The following is a 15,699-nucleotide window of genomic DNA, read 5'->3' on the forward strand; positions in this document are numbered from 1 at the left end:
GAATGCCTGAATCTATCACAACAGTGTGAAAAAGGCACCCAAGACCCCATGGAAGGTTACTCAGGTGCAACCTGGAAGGTTACATTTCTCACAGTCTTAATGGTATCATTGGTCAAGGAAACTGAACAGTGGGTGCACAATACCCATGTGAAACTCACCCAGGCAGTGAGTGATAGTTTCAGCCTTTCTGACTGTTGGGTGTGCACAGTGCTGCCTAGAGGCAACCTAGAATTCCCCGTATGGGGCATACCCAGTATGAATTGGACATTGACCTTTGCGCACCCAAGAAATGGAACATGTCCATTTGGCAAGGATGATCGTGAACATCTAGGGGAGAGATTTGAACTACTCCCACACGAAAATGTTAACATATACACCGGATGCTTAAACGATAAAACCTCACGCGTAGGTACAGGTCCACTTAGTTATTTAGCCCAGGAACCTGACAACTGTAGTATGGCAGAATATGCAGGCTTACTAAAATTAGAGATTATGGTGTAGGTGTCAATGAACTCAGGATCTCACGGCCTCAATTTTCTCATGCAAATCTGCAAGCTACAAAAAGGATTCTATTGGTTATGTGGAGATGATCATGCTAGAAAAAGCTTACCCTTAAATTGGAAGGGTCATTGTATTGGGGGCTATCTTAGCCCTCGAGGGGGTATATTCAAATAACCCCTTCGTGAGGAGAGCCACGAGATTCCATAGTTTTGTAAGGTGGTTGATTCCATCTCTGGGAATAAGTGAATTAGAAAAAGCTGTCGTAAATATCTCAGCCACAGCTGATGCTCTTTCGGCATTACAGGAAGAAATTTCCTCCCTACACAAAGTAGTGCTTCAGAATAGGATGGGATTAGATATACTTTTAGCCAAGGAGGGAGGATTGTGTACAATCATAAACCAAACTTGCTGTGTATATGTCAACAAAAACAGATTGAGACTGACCTGGAGAAGATTTGGGAAAAGAATAAAATTTTGCATGCAGTAGCTCAGGATGATACATCCTGGGGATTTATAGACTTGGTAGAAAAATTAACTTCCTGGTTGCCAAACCTAACCTGGCTGAAACAGTTGTTTATCACAATAATCGTGGTCGTGGTTTTGTTCATGGTTCTTTGTGTAGTGATCCGATGTACCTTATGGTGTTTTAAGACTACAGGAAACTCCTACAGCGAGTGTAAAAACCAACTCAGACAGAAACTGGAGTCTAACAGATATTTTGAAAGAGTGACAGATAGAGAAACACTATATTGAACCTAGAAATAGTAAAAGAATTTACTAACTTTTTAGAAAAGGGGGGACTGAGAGAGGGAGTTAGGAGAATCTTATCAAGTAGAGATAGAGTGCTGACAGCATTAAACTAGGGTGCTACTTAGTGTCTTTGCTAACTATGGTGCATTGTGCAAATTAACTAAAGCAAGAAGCCTTGGGCCCCTTACCAAGGTCAGTCTCCTAATAAGAGAGTGAGCCTGTCTTAAGAAACTGGTAGAAACTGGTCCTGCAGATGGACAAGAGCCAAGGAGCAACTGAGTCTGTGCAAAGACAAGAGGTCAACTAGCGGTGACGAGGAAGAGTCACCAACTTTCATCCCCATGACCCCCGACGACCAGCACCAGAATACACTGTGCAAGCGCAGATGGGAGGAGTTTATGGAAATGACTCCTTGGAACTAATTTTAATACGAAGCGGGGACAGGTTATGAATAGGTATCGGCGTATTGTGAAACTTCATGCATATGTAACTCTTTACTGCATATAACCAAGGCAAGTTGCCGCGCCAGGCGCGCACGACTTTGGCGGGACTACCCGCCGTGCTGCCCAGTGCTGAATAAACATACCTACCTTACAGTCTTACTGATTGTGGAGTCCGTTTTCCGCAAGTCACCAGCAGCAGTTTCTTCCGCAGAGGTTTTCCCAGAGCCGCTTCAAAGCTTCCCTCGCGGAGCTGGGGCGTCGCAGGGGGTCGTCAAAGCACACACACACACACACAGGTTGTTGTCCAAAGAGAAAGTATTTACAAGAAATTCGACAAGCGGTTTTCCTCTGCCAGCAGCAAATGCCTGAGGGCCCCTACAGCTTCACAAATCATAGCACAAAGAGCCTAAAGTTCCTCTAAAATTTCAGAAAAGAATTCAAAATAGATCTGCTAGGGGAAAACAATCACTGGTGGCAGGGTACACAATACACCCGAGTCTCAGCTATCCTCCGCAGGGTCAGTGCCCACGCCCAAGTGCGACGCTGATGGCACCCGAACATTTGCTGTAGCAGGCAGCAGAGCCAGCAGCTCAGGGGAGCAATTTCAAAAACCAAGAGGCACTTAAACCAACCCTTAATTGACCCAGTTACTGCAGAAGAGTCCCGACTACTCACCCCAGAGTCCTACTCTCACCAGCCAAAAGCACCAACCAAAGCCTGGGGGAACTTTGGTACAGCACAAGAGAAGGGAGTGGGGGTAGCGTAGCCGTATCGCAGAGCTGCTGCTTTTCACACCATTTTATCATCCCTGATCATTGAAAGTAAGGCTGGGTGGGCTGACCCCCCTTCCCCCCACCACTCCTGGCACCATGTTTGGTCCACAACGCTAGAATAATTATTCTGCTCCCTCCTGCCCCTACAGCTTCATCACCTGAAAAGATTACAGTCAAAACAATGGCATACACAAATAAAAGTCAAGAGTTGACATAGTCACTCCGGGATTTGGGTATCAACTGTCCGAGAAATCAGAACACCGAAGCTTCACAATGTGCCCAACATCGAGTTGTGCCAAGGGGGGAGGAAGGAAGAAGCTTTATGTTTAAGCCTTCAGAGCATCGCTCAGTCACTACGTCAATTCACAGCCACCACAGCGTGCCGATGGACATCTTTCTGTGCCAAAAGAAACAAGTGCTTTGTCCTCTTGATATCAAAGGTAGCCACCTATAGTTACAGAACGGATGCACAAGACCTTAACTCTGACCAGCAGGGAAACTTAGGACAACTGAGTGCAGATCCTGCCAATTTCTACCAGTTCAAACTGTGCTTTAAGTCTCATTGCAAAGCCTCAGGTAGAAAAAGGATCACCTCGGGGTATCCAACAAGAAGAAGAGTTTTAATTTATTTATTTTTTTTAAATATACCATAGGACTATGCAGTTCAATCGTCAATCATCTTGGAAAGTTCAAGGAGGAGGTCATCCTCATCCTTCCCTGGGTCCAAGTCGAGTTCGGCTTCCAGTATGCCGTCTGAGATTTCCCAAAGGAGCATCTCAAAATCCTCGTCTACAGATAAGGGCGGTATGCCTGGGGAACTCAGCTGGCGTGTCCTTGCTTCTTCTAGCTGGGAAGAAGCTGAAGTCGAGCTTGACAACTCCATCGGCTCCACAGCTTCTGCCTGGCTTCCAAGATGTGCTTCAGGTCTTGGGACAGCAAGGAAGAGAACAAGCAGTATATGCCATTTCTTAACGGGAGACCCCTTTTCTGCAAACCAGCTCTTAAAACCGTAGCCAACCCCTCCTGCACTTCAATCTTACACAGGGATTGTTATTCAATTAACCCAGGGCTACGTTTAGAGCCCAATATATTAGCAGGTACATTTTTCAGTTTGGGGCTTTATCTGTGATGTCAGAGCACCTGGAGTCTTGTGTGCTTGCTTGGGTAAGCTCTGAGATCTTGTGTACCTTGGTGACTGTCCAATTTTCTCTGCAGTGGCATCTCCACTACATCTCTGCACACCTCTTCCAAAGCTGATGTCAGGAATACACCCAAGGAGCTTCTCCATTGACAGGCCTCTTACTTTTCTGGGCTTCACCATGGATCAGAGCCCCAGAGTGGTCAGTGAAGGACCGAGGGCTGGACTGGGAGTTCCCTTCTTGGTTGCACATGGCCCAGCAAACAGTAACTGGCCTTTGACTTATCTGCCAGGAACTGTCCCACTAGTGCTGGAGCTGATCGAAAATGGCATACTGGAGAGTAATCTGGAACTGCCAGGAGATGTCAGGGGAACTCTAGCGACAGTGTGTGAGTCTGGGTGGTCAGTGAGTGGTTCCTCATCTAATGAGTGACGATCCAAGGTAGAGTGTCCCAAAGAGAAAGGAGAACCCGAGGAGCCCACAGGTTAAGGAGGGCTCTGTAATGCCCAGAATGGCTGTGAAGAGCCAGCAGGCAAAGGTGCCCAAGAGTTCAGTGTGGCACTGGAAAGCTTCTATGAAAAAACTTGATGTGGATCTAATTCAGCACTTGCCTCCCATTTGTGCCCTTCGGGAACACTGATGGTCCTGCTAAGCAATGCCCTGTGATGCTGAGCCATCAGGGTAGATGAAAAGGGGCTCAGCAGCACAGATCCCCATGGAGTTAGGTCTGCTGCCCAATTGGAGTAGCAGGGGCAGTGGGGAGCCGCCAGGGGGTCCCAAGGCACCACAGCCCCCAGATCTGCAGAACAGCACTGCCAGCTTGGGGCCCTGTGGTGAACACAGGGAGGGTGAGCACCTTGCTGCTAGCAATGGCCGGCCAGTCCATCACGGGCACACCGCTTGGGCAAGGCTCTCTGGGAGCAGCGATGGCCCTGGGGAAGAGCAGGGCAGCATTTCTGGGCCTGCACAGGATGGGTAAAGGAGAAAGGGAAAGCTCTTTGTGCAGAAACCTGAACGGGGCAGGCTGCTCTGTGCCTGGGCCAGGCCTCTTGTGCTGGCCTGGGGAGCGGGGCTGGCCCTGCGGGCACAGGCACTCTGGGCTGGGGATCTCCCACGGCAGGAGACCAGGGCTCCTGCAGCTTCACGGCCCTCCATCTCCTGAGCCGTGGCTGGCCCCAGCCCGGGGGCTGCTGGGGACGCCAGAGCCGCCCTTGTCCCAGCAGCTGCGGTGCCTTGCGAGGGGCTGGGGCTGTGGTGGCCGTGCCCAGAGCCCTGCAGCAGCCTGCGGTGGGCACTGCCCTGGGGCCAGCCCAGCCTGGGCTGCTGGGCTGGGGAGAGGTCCGGGAGGTGGGAGAGGTGGGCAGGGGCTGGGCTGGGCTGGGCAGTGCCCGGCAGAGGGCACCAGCAGCGTCAGGGAGCGGTGGCAGCATGCAGGGGAGGGCTCCCAGCAGGGCTTGGTGCTGCAGAGCCAGGGCTGGGGAAGGGAGCCCAGAGCTTGCAGGGGCAGGGGACAGGAGGCCCGCTCGGGGCCCTTGCTGGCCCTGGGCAGAGCAGGAAGGGGGCCAGGGCCATTCGTCCCCTTCACTGCAGCCTGCCACGGACCTGCAAGGCCGCCATGGAGTGTCCAGGGCCAGGCTCTGCAAGGCGGCCACGCCTTGCATGGGGCTCTGCCACCCGCCTTGCCCTGGCCCTCTCCAGTGCCCTCCTTGCTGCTCTCTGATGCACGCCAGGACCTCCCAGTGTGTGCCAGCCAGCACATATGCTGAGGGCCAGTGCGGCTGCTGCAGGGGCAGGGAGCTCAGCATGGCCCTTGCAACCCCCTGCCCTGGGCCTTCCTCTCCCCTTGCCCTCAGCCCTGGCCTTGTCTCTGCTGGCAGGAGCGCTCTCGGCTTGCGCTTCCTGGCCTCCCCTCACCTGCGCACAGCTACTGCCCACTCAGGCTGCTGGCACAAATGTGACCTCGCAAGCAGCAGCACCCCTTGGGCTGCTTCTGCTGGCCTCCACCACCCCACTGCCTTGACTCCTTGTCTCTGCTGGGCCCCACCTTCCACACACAAACCTGCCCCTTGGCTGTTGGGTCCCTTTACCCTGCCCTGTGGGAATATTGAGCCTGGGTCAGACAGGTTACCTTTAGGTATTGTGGTGCATGTGTAATCCACATTGGGGATGGCATTAAACGACAGTTCCTTCACCAGTGATTTACGTCCTTCTTCATGTTAGGCCACAACTCAATGTCCTTCACTCTGCTTTGTCTTATGGATGAACTGGATTAGGTCTCCTTGATTAGTCTGAGGCACAATGCAGTGCTTTTTGCCTTCTGTCCCTACAGCACAATATGTATTACTTTCCCTTACTCTGTGCATTGACCTGATGGGTCGTTTCACATTTTTCACTTTCAAAACTCAGTTGGACAGGAACCATTTCCAAAGTGGGGCAAGCTGATGGGTTCTGCCTCAGCCATTTGAAGCATGCTATACTTCAGTTTTCCAGTTTATTGAATTTGCTAGAGATGACCCAGGAAGGTAAACAGATGTTCAAGTATCTAGTTTGAATAAGGGAGAGTATCATGGGTTTCCAGTGGCCATTTCAAATCTAGGTCAATCCCAGGAATGCACTGAAGAAGGGGTTTGTCTTTGAAGGGGTTTCCTGTGCTGGGCTGGGCTACAGTTACAGGGACAAAGACCACTGCTGGCAGTGGAGGTGCCCTGGGAACTCCACCTGGCTCCACCTGATTTTCCCAAAGGGCTCCGGTCTCCTGCAGGTCTTTTCTGACATCTGCCGGTCCAGGGAAGTGCCTCAAAACACAACGGGTCCACAGGAGGTTTTCCCTGGTTGCTTATGGTCAGACAGCAAAGCTCTGCCTGAATACCCAGATATTTCTTTAGTACTTAAGTAAAAAAACAACTACTCAGCAGCTCAAATCATTCAATCCCTTCCATAAAATTTTTCACATGAAATGTAATTTCTACCATGAAGAAATGTGATTTTTCAGGATGTATATTCATCGCAGGAGAAGAAATACTGGTGTTCACCTGTACTTGCATTGCTATTGCTTTGTTTATCATGGTGTGCTCCGTCATCTTCCAGGCACAAAACCTGTCTTGATTACACAGAACATGCTGAATGTCCCTGACTTGCGGAAAACGGACTCCACAATCAGTAAGATTGTAAAGAAGGTATGTTTATTCAGCGCTGGGCAGCATGGGGGGTAGTCCCACCACAGTTGTGCGCACCTAATGCGGCAACTTGCCTTGGTTATATGCAGTAAAGAGTTACATATGCATGAAGTTTCACAATACGCCAATACCTATTCATAACCTGTCCCCGCTTCGTATTAAAATTAGTTCCAAGGAGTCATTTCCATAAACTCCTCCCATCTGCGCTTGCGCAGTGTATTCTGGCTGGTCGTCGGGGGTCGTGGGGATGAAAGTTGGTGACTCTTCCTCGTCACCGCTAGTTGACCTCTTGTCTTTGCACAGACTCAGTTGCTCCTTGGCTCTTGTCCATCTGCAGGACCAGTTTCTACCAGTTTCTTAAGATAGGCTCACTCTCTTATTAGGAGACTGACCTTGGTAAGGGGCCCAAGGCTTCTTGCTTTAGTTAATTTGCACAATGCACCATAGTTAGCAAAGACACTAAGCAGCATCCTAGTTTAATGCCATCAGCATCTCTACTTGATAAGATTCTCCTAACTCCCTCTCTCAGTCCCCTTTCCAGCTGCCTGCCTGGACCTATGGACTTCCCATGGTTCTCCTGGTTTGCACTCCCCTTACTGTTTGATCATTCAGACCGCTCTCACCAACCCAGTTGCTGTTTGAGTTTCCGTGAGTTCATGCTCGCCCATCTTTCAGCAGTTTTTCTAATGGTTTCCTTAGCAAGAACCTCATCATTTATCATTGAATTAGTATGATATGGATTAATAGTAACACTATTGTTTTAAATTTCCTCTTAATCAGTGTAAAAGTCATCATGTACAGTCATCCTTTTGGGAAGGTAAACATCACTGGAGGCAACAAAATGAGGAACTTGCTTTGTTTTCTGGCAAATTGCAGCGTGTTTTCCTGTTGTTTGTTTTCAAACCCTGCTTTTCCTATCTATGCAGGTCATCAAAGGAGAAACCCTAGACCAATATCAATAGAAGAATGATACTCTAAACTGAAACACAATAAAATTTAGCCTTTAAAATGAGGAAAGATTTTTATTAGATACTCTTTGAAATCTTCCACCATAACTACACCATGAAACCTCTCCAATTAGCTGAACAAGTCTTGAAGACTTGAAGAAAATGGTGGGAGAGATATGGCTTCTTAGGAGTTTCTGCATTTTAATGAATTCCATGGTGTATTTTGGTGCTGAATCTACAAAGCTTGGGTACTGAGAGGAGAATGATGCAACTGTGCAAGAAAGTAAAGTCAGAAGGAACAGTTGAAGTGACTTGGAGCATTAATGGGCCCCACTGAGGGCTGTTACTAAAAAAGCCTCCCTAGGGCCTTGTTAGGGCAGATAATTGGAGGCCTTGATTACAGATAGGCAAAAGCACTGTGCTGAGAAGTCTTAGTTTGTTTTAGTGAAACAGAAGGGTCAAGGACTGACCCCAGCCAGTGGGAGGGGAGATCCTGCACCCCGTGTTTGGCTCAGGGCTCTTCCTGGGGGTCTGTGGGATGTGGTGGGCAGTGTGATGCCATGGGAAGACCAACGGTATGACACCTCCCAGCCTCTGCACAGGGTCCCAAGAAAGCAATGAGGCCAAATTGCAATGACTATATCTCATCTCCTCATAAGCTCTATCCAAGGGGACAAAAACTTCAGTGCTGTTGGGGACTTCCCTTCTCACCAGCACTCACCTCTTTGTCCTCTCCAGACTTTCCTATGCTGACCCACACTTTGACCTATTTCCTTGAAGTCTGCAGACGCCTATCTCTGTTCACCACCTTGCTCTCATCCGGGCATTTCCGTGATTTCACCCATGTCTCATCAACCCTCACCAGCTGTTCCTTGAAACACAAAGCCCTGGGTGACCTCTGTCACCACAGCACTACCCTTTGAGGGACATTTCTTTGTCCTCGTGACCAGCACAAACCTTCCAAGGCACGCTTTGTGGCAGTTTTTTCTCTCCTGCTCTTTCCTACAACCAAAGAAAGCTCCATCAGGGTGGAAACCACTCCTAAAGTAGGCATCCCACCCATCAGCCTTCTTGCGGCCTGTCAGCCAACCAGACAGAAGTCACCTCACCAGCAACTTCCAAGCCATGGGGCTGCTGCTGGCCTTGCACTTCTTGGCTAGACACACCCAAGCCAAATGTCTCCTGCTGTCCAGCCATGGACTCAAGCAGAAGGGACATGGCAACCCATATTCAGGCCTTCTTTCTGTCTGGGTCCTCCTGGGTATGTAGGCAGAGGGGATCCCACAGTCAGCATGCCAACCAGGTGCCTTCAGCTGGCCTACCAGGACCACTGGCAGATGTCAGATGAAAAGTACAGATCCCAAGTAGAAGTCAAGGGTGACCTGCCACCTACAGACCTTAGTGACCTCACAGTTCTTTTCCGTGACACGTTCCTGCTGCTTCTCTGTCAACTGCAGGGACAGAAGTGACCTCACAGTCGCTTCCACAGTCACATTCCTCCTGCTGGTGCAGAAGATCCTGAGGCAGATCTGACCTCTCTCTAGTCCCCTAGGTAGTAGGGTTCACCTATCTGGGTTAGACAATAAGCAAAGGTTTAGTGGGAGGGTCCGGTGTTCTGCTTGGGGTGTCAGGTCTGTGGTTAGGGTATTGGCGAGCTTTGTTGTTCACCCGCCGGCGGGGCGGGGGACGGTGGGGGGGTCGGCAAGCAGCTAAGGGTGACCAGTCGAGAGAACCGATGCCCGAGCCCACGCCGCCACCGACGCCGCAGCCCCCTTCTCGTGCGCCGGCTCCACAAACCTGCAAATGCTCGCTCAGCACCGCTTCCGGAGCAGAGTCCTCACTCTCTCCTGTAGACGGACAGAAAAGTCACTGCCCCCGAAACGCTCCAAGACCTCTTCAAGAGTACCACAGCGAGGCACCCGAGAGCAACCGACTTTTACCTCGACGTAACTGTAGGCAGAGAGAAAACAGCGACGCCTACGACACCTTCCGAGCCGTGGCGCGACCTACTCATCTACTGCTAGCCCCACGACACGCCGCCGTCCCGTCGGAGCCACGGTAGACCTGGCCGCCGTTCCCACAGCCCGACCGTCGGCGACCTCCTCCAGACGGGCAGGCCTGGCACCCTCGGTAGGAACACGGGTAGACTAGGCGGCCACAGGGGGACACGGTACACCTCGTGACCACAGGAGGACACCGGGAGACCTGCCGGCCGGGACCGAACGCCGTCGGTCTGCCTTCCTTCGCTTTTCGTACAGGCCGTTCCGGCCCTTTTCGGGCCTTTTCGGGCCTTTTCGGACCTTTCCGGCACTTCTCGATGCTTTTCGCGTGGACGGACCCACTCGGGAACCGCGTGACCGACCGACAGACGGATGCCTTTGGAAAGGCAGCGCGCGCGTCCGCCGGTGCCGGGCAGACCCCGACGCCGTTCTCACGGCCGGCCCTACAGCGACCCCTACACGGCCGGGCCGGGGAGGCCGCGGGCGGAGCGGGGGGGGGGGGGGAAGGGGAGAGCGGGGCGCGGTTGCCGCGCGCGGGCGCGCGCCGGCCCCTCCGTTCGTTTCCCCCCCGTCAGGAACGCCGCCGCAGTCGCTTTTGTCTCCCTCTTTTCCCTCCTGCCCGGCACTCTTGCCGCTTCGCCCCGGGGTCCGCGGGGCCCCGGGGAGGCCCGGGCATTAAAGGGAGGGGACGGGGAGGGGAAGAGGTGCGGAAGGCTCGCGTGGTCCCTCTTCCCCGCGCCGTGTGGCGCGGGAGAGAGGGGTCGCTCTCCCGTCTCCCTTCCCCGCTTTCCTCCCCTCCTTTCTCCTCCCTGTCCTGGTTGACCTGGCGGCTCAGGCCGGTCAGATGCACGGGCCCCCCCATTCCCCCGGCGGCTGCACACTGGCGTCATGGGTACACCTGGCAACCTTTGGGGAGCCTGAGGGACGCGTAGGCGAGCGCTTGACCCAGCGGCCCCCTCCCCCCCCCCCAACCCGCGTTGGGGGCTCGCCACGGGGGTGGGGTGTGGGGGGGGGGGGGTGGCAGGTAGAGCTGGCGGCCCCCGTCGGAGCGAGGCGCGCGTCCGCGTCTTCGACGGCGGGTGCGCCCAGTCGTTGCCGAGCTCCGGGTAGACCTGGCCACCCCAACGAGGCGGGGGGGGGGGGCCGGTAGACCTGGCGGCTCCCGTCGGAGCGAGGCGTGAGCCCGCGTCTGTGTGCCGCGTGGACGAGTCGGAGGGAGGCGCGCGTCTGCGTCCTCGGCTGTCCCGTGGAGAGCCGGCAGCCGGGCTCGCTCGCCCGCTCGCCAACGGGCCGCGGCGCTTCGGCTCATCACCTTGACGGCACGCTAGAGCCGGCGGCTCGAGGCTTGGGGGGGCTCGAGCCGTCCACTTCACGAGCGAGGATGACGCACATAGATAGAGCTGGCGGCCGTAGAGCTGCCTAACAGCGGCTGCCTACGCACTCTTCTGTACCCTTTCGCTTTCTCCCCCCGCGCTTCTGTTTGCTTCGGTTCCGTTTTGTCATTCCTTCGTTGATCGATTACATTGGTTTATCGATCGATCGATCGATCGTTCGTTCGTTCGGTCGTTCAAAAATGCATCTGTTCTCATTCCCTCCCTTCCCTCCTTGCCACGCCGCTCTTCCCCGGCAGCCGAGAAGCGGGGCAGAGCTCAAGATCGCCGGGAGCCGGGCACCTCGCCGTGTAGACGGGGCTGCCGGCGGCGGACAGCCGCTGCCCTCGCGCACGAGCCCAAGCCGAACCGCAACCCCGAGAAGGGGGCGCGGGGCGCCGGTGGCGGCGTGGGCTCGGGCATCGGTTCTCTCGACTGGTCACCCTTAGCTGCTTGCCGACCCCCCCACCCCCCTCCACCGTCCCCCGCCCCGCCGGCGGCGAGCGAGAAGCGGTCTCGCGCGTGCGAGTCGCTGGGAAAAGAAGGAGCTGTGGAGAGAGCGGCAAGAAGCCGGCGGGCGTTCCGCCGGCGCCCGAACGCTGCCGTCCGGGGGCGTCCCCGGCGGCTTCCAGCGGTCCCGGAGGCTCGGAAGGCGAAGGGGGGACCGGAGCGCGCGGATTGGCACGGCCGAGGCGGCGGCGCCTCCACCTCCCGACGATGCACCTCACCTCACCCGCACGCAGCGCCCGCTGAGGCGTTCCCCGGGCACGTCGGAGAGGCTCCCCGGCGGGTCGGCTCTTGTCAGGGCCGATGTTCAGGTCGGCGCGAGCACCTCTCGCGGACGTTGCTCCCGCACACCCGCCCGCACTGCGATGCTGTTCGCTGCTTTTTCCGATCGATGAGGCCATTCGGGTCGCGTCGGAGAGGGCCCCCGGCGGGCCGGCTCTTCCGCGCTCCCCTGTCCCGGGGGAGCCGCGGCGGTGTCCGGTGTTCAGGCACGGGTGGCCTCTTCTCCAGCTCGCTTCCCGTCGCAGGCGAGGCGCTGCCTCGCTCGGGGCGAGAGCGGCGACGGCGGCGGTTAGGGCGCGTGCCCCGGTCGCTTGTCGGCCGTCGTTCTCGGCGCCGAACGAAGGGGTTTTTTCCGGCCGAGCCCGGCTGTGTGACGGCCGAGCGGCCCCGCGAGCCGCAGGGGTCCGTGAGCGTTGCGCGAGGCGCTGGTGCCGGCGTCGGTCCGGAGCCCGGCGGGTGCCGGCCGCGAGCAGCAAGCCGGCGGGGGTGGCAAACGATGCGGAAAGCGCGAGGGAGAGAAAGCGAGAGAGCCGCGCGGCGCGTCCCGCCTCCGGGTTGCAATGGCGAGTGGGGGGGCGTCCCCCCCCCGCCGGCGTCGCGTCGGGGCCGCCGCAGCCGTGTGCGCGCTTTTCGTGGCTGCGTCCCCCGCCTGCTGCGGAGCGCGCCGCCCCGGTTTGCGGGTGCCCCGGTCGGGGACTCGTGCCCGCCTCGAGGTCGCGTTCTCCTCTAGCACGTCCGTCGCTCCCGCCGCGGCGGCGGCGGGAGCTGTCCCCGGCGCGTCGCCGCCGGTCGGCTGCGGAGGGCGGGTCAGCCCCGGTGGCCGCGGCGGTGCGCCGCGCGCGCGCCGTCCGGCTCCGGCGGGAGAGCCCGGCGCGCGCCGCCGAAAAAAGCTGTACAGCGGTCGCCGCTCCTTCCCTGGGCGGGGGAAGGCCGGCGGGGGCCGCCGGGGTCGGGCGCTCGGCGCCCTTCCCCGCCGAGACGAGAGGCGTTCGCCCGGCGTCGGGCGGCGCCCCGGGGCGCGGCTACCTGGTTGATCCTGCCACTAGCATATGCTTGTCTCAAAGATTAAGCCATGCATGTCTAAGTGCCCACGGGTGGTACAGTGAAACTGCGAATGGCTCATTAAATCACTTATGGTTCCTTTGGTCGCTCCCCTCCCGCTACTTGGATAACTGTGGTAATTCTAGAGCTAATACATGCCGACGAGCGCCGACCTCCCGGGACGCGTGCATTTATCAGACCAAAACCAACCCGGGCTCGCCCGGCGGCTTTGGTGACTCTAGATAACCTCGAGCCGATCGCACGCCCCCGTGGCGGCGACGACCCATTCGAATGTCTGCCCTATCAACTTTCGATGGTAGTGTCTGTGCCTACCATGGTGACCACGGGGAACGGGGAATCAGGGTTCGATTCCGGAGAGGGAGCCTGAGAAACGGCTACCACATCCAAGGAAGGCAGCAGGCGCGCAAATTACCCACTCCCGACCCGGGGAGGTAGTGACGAAAAATAACAATACAGGACTCTTTCGAGGCCCTGTAATTGGAATGAGTCCACTTTCAATCCTTTAGCGAGGATCCATTGGAGGGCAAGTCTGGTGCCAGCAGCCGTGGTAATTCCAGCTCCAATAGCGTATCTTAAAGTTGCTGCAGTTAAAAAGCTCGTAGTTGGATCTTGGGATCGAGCTGGCGGTCCGCCGCGAGGCGAGCTACCGCCTGTCCCAGCCCCTGTCTGTCGGCGCCCCCTCGATGCTCTTAAGGGAGTGTCCCGCGGGGCCCGAAGCGTTTACTTTGAAAAAATGAGAGTGTTCAAAGCAGGCCGGCCGCCGGAATACTCCAGCTAGGAATAATGGAATAGGACTCCGGTTCTATTTTGTTGGTTTTCGGAAACGGGGCCAGTGATTAAGAGGGACGGCCGGGGGCATTCGTATTGTGCCGCTAGAGGTGAAATTCTTGGAGCGGCGCAAGACGAACTAAAGCGAAAGCATTTGCCAAGAATGTTTTCATTAATCAAGAACGAAAGTCGGAGGTTCGAAGACGATCAGATACCGTCGTAGTTGCTGACCATAAACGATGCCGACTCGCGATCCGGCGGCGTTATTGCCATGACCCGCCGGGCAGCTTCCCGGGAAACCCAAGTCTTTGGGTTCCGGGGGGACTATGGTTGCAAAGCTGAAACATAAAGGAATTGACGGAAGGGCACCACCAGGAGTGGAGCCTGCGGCTTAATTGGACTCAACACGGGAAACCTCACCCGGCCCGGACACGGACAGGATTGACAGATTGAGAGCTCTTTCTCGATTCCGTGGGTGGTGGTGCATGGCCGTTCTTAGTTGGTGGAGCGATTTGTCTGGTTAATTGCGATAACGAACGAGACTCTGGCATGCTAACTAGTTACGCGACCCCCCGAGCGGTCGGCGTCCAACTTCTTAGAGGGACAAGACTCCTTTCTCCTCCCTGTCCGGGTTGACCTGGCAGCTCAGGCCGGTCGGACGCGCGGCCCCCCCCCCCCCCATTCCCCCGGCGGCTGCGCGCTGGCGTCATGGGTAGACCAGGCGACCTTTGGGGAGCCGGAAAGACACGTAGGCGAGCGCTTGACCCGGCGGCCCCCCCCCCCCCGTTGGGGGCTCGCCACGGGGGTGGTGTGTGTGGGGGGGGGGGGGGGGGGCGGCAGGTAGAGCTGGCGGCCCCCGTCGGAGCGAGGCACGCGTCCGCGTCTTCGACCGCGGGTGCGGCCGGTCGCTGCCGAGCGCCGGGTAGAGCTCGCGGCCCCCGTCGGAGCGAGGCGCGCGTCCGCGTCTTCGACGGCGGGTGCGCCCGGTCGTTGCCGAGCTCCGGGTAGACCTGGCCACCCCAACGAGGTGTGGGGTGGGGGGGCTGGTAGACCTGGCGGCTCCCGTCGGAGCGAGGCGCAAACCCGCATCTGTGTGCCACGTGGACGAGTCGGAGGGAGGCGCGCGTCTGCGTCCTCGGCTGTCCCGTGGAGAGCCGGCAGCCGGGCTCGCTCGCCCGCTCGCCAACGGGCCGCGGCGCTTCGGCTCATCACCTTGACGGCACGCTAGAGCCGGCGGCTCGAGGCTTGGGGGGGCTCGAGCCGTCCACTTCACGAGCGAGGATGACGCACATAGATAGAGCTGGCGGCCGTAGAGCTGCCTAACTAGCGGCTGCCTACGCACTCTTCTGTACCCTTTCGCTTTCTCCCCCCGCGCTTCTGTTTGCTTCGGTTCCGTTTTGTCATTCCTTCGTTGATCGATTACATTGGTTTATCGATCGATCGATCGATCGATTGTTCAGTTCGTTCGTTCAAAAATGCATCTGTTCTCATTCCCTCCCTTCCCTCCTTGCCACGCCGCTCTTCCCCGGCAGCCGAGAAGCGGGGCAGAGCTCAAGATCGCCGGGAGCCGGGCACCCGCCGTGTAGACGGGGCTGCCGGCGGCGGACAGCCGCTGCCCTCGCGCACGAGCCCAAGCCGAACCGCAACCCCGAGAAGGGGGCGCGGGGCGCCGGTGGCGGCGTGGGCTCGGGCATCAGGTTCTCTCGACTGGTCACCCTTAGCTGCTTGCCGACCCCCCCACCCCCCTCCACCGTCCCCCGCCCCACCGGCGGCGAGCGAGAAGCGGTCTCGCGCGTGCGAGTCGCTGGGAAAAGAAGGAGCTGTGGAGAGAGCGGCAAGAAGCCGGCGGGCGTTCCGCCGGCGCCCGAACGCTGCCGTCCGGGGGCGTCCCCAGGCGGCTTCCAGCGGTCCCGGAGGCTCGGAAGGCGAAGGGGGGACCGGAGCGCGCGGATTGGCACGGCCGAGGCGGCGGCGCCTCCAC

Source organism: Cygnus atratus, chromosome 31, assembly GCF_013377495.2.
Source record: "Cygnus atratus isolate AKBS03 ecotype Queensland, Australia chromosome 31, CAtr_DNAZoo_HiC_assembly, whole genome shotgun sequence".
Taxonomy (NCBI): Eukaryota; Metazoa; Chordata; class Aves; order Anseriformes; family Anatidae; genus Cygnus; species Cygnus atratus.